We start from the raw sequence: 1,419 nt of genomic DNA on the forward strand, positions 1-1,419 counted from the left end.
CTCGACCATGACCCCACCCCCCATCACCAAACCATCATCTCCCAGACCATACAGAACCTCATCACCTCAGGAGATCTCCCACCCACAGCTTTCAACCTCATTGTCCGGGAACACCGCACTGCCCGGTTCTACCTCCTTCCCAAGATCCACATGCCTGACCACCCTGGCCGACCCATTGTCTCAGCATGCTCCTGCCTCACTGAACTCATCTCTACCTGTCTCGAAACTGTCCTATCCCCCCAGTCCAGGAACTCCCCACATACGTTCGAGACACCACCCACGCCCTCCACCTCCTCCAAGACTTCTGTTTCCCCGGCCACCAACGCCTCATCTTCACCATGGATATTCAATCCCTCTACACCTCCTTTCACCATGACCAGGGCCTCCAAGCCCTCAGTTTCTTCCTCTCCTGACGTCCCCAACAGTACCCTTCCACCGACACTCTCATTCGTTTGGCCGAACTGGTCCTCACCCTTAACAATTTCTCCTTCGAATCCTCCCAATTCCATCCAGATCAAAGGGGTAGCCATGGGCACACGTATGGGCCCCAGCCATGCTTCTCTCTTTGTTGGCTTCGGAGAACAGTCGATCATCCGTAATTACACCGGCACCAGTCCCCACTCTTCCTCCGCTACATCGATGACTGCTTTGGCTCCACCTCATGCTCCCGCGAGGAGGTTGAGCAATTCATCAACTTCACCAACACATTCCACCCTAACCTTAAATTTACCTGGACCATCTCTGACACCTCCCTCCCCTTCCTGGACCTCTCCATCTCCATTAATGACGACCGACTTGACACTAATATTTCTTACAAACCCACCGACTCCCACAGCTACTTGGATTACAACTCTTCTCACCCTACCTCTTGCAAAAGTGCCATCCCGTATTCCCAATTCCTCCGCCTCAGCCGTATCTGATCCCAGGAGGACCAGTTCCACTGCAGAACACACCATATGGCCTCCTTCTTTTGAGACTGCAATTTCCCTTCCCACGTGGTTAAAGATGCCCTCCAACGCATCTCGTCTACATCCCGCACCTCCGCCCTCAAACCCCACTCCTACAACCGTAACAAGGACAGAATGCCCCTGGTGCTCACCTTCCACTACACCAACCTTCGCATAAACCAAATCATCCGCCGACATTTCCGCCAGCTCCAAACAGATCCCACCACCAGGGATATATTTCCTTCCCCACCCCTTTCCGCCTTCCGCAAAGACCGTTCACTTCGTGACATCCTGGTCAGGTCCATGCCCCCCTACAACCCACCCTCCCATCCTGGCACCTTGCCCTGCCACTGCAGGAACTACAAAACCTGCGCCCACACATCCTCCCTCACCTCTATCCAAGGCCCAAAAGGAGCCTTCCACATCCATCAAAGTTTTACCTGCACATCCACTAATATCATTTATTGTATCC

Source organism: Chiloscyllium plagiosum, unplaced genomic scaffold (assembly GCF_004010195.1).
Source record: "Chiloscyllium plagiosum isolate BGI_BamShark_2017 unplaced genomic scaffold, ASM401019v2 scaf_7659, whole genome shotgun sequence".
Lineage (NCBI taxonomy): Eukaryota > Metazoa > Chordata > Chondrichthyes > Orectolobiformes > Hemiscylliidae > Chiloscyllium > Chiloscyllium plagiosum.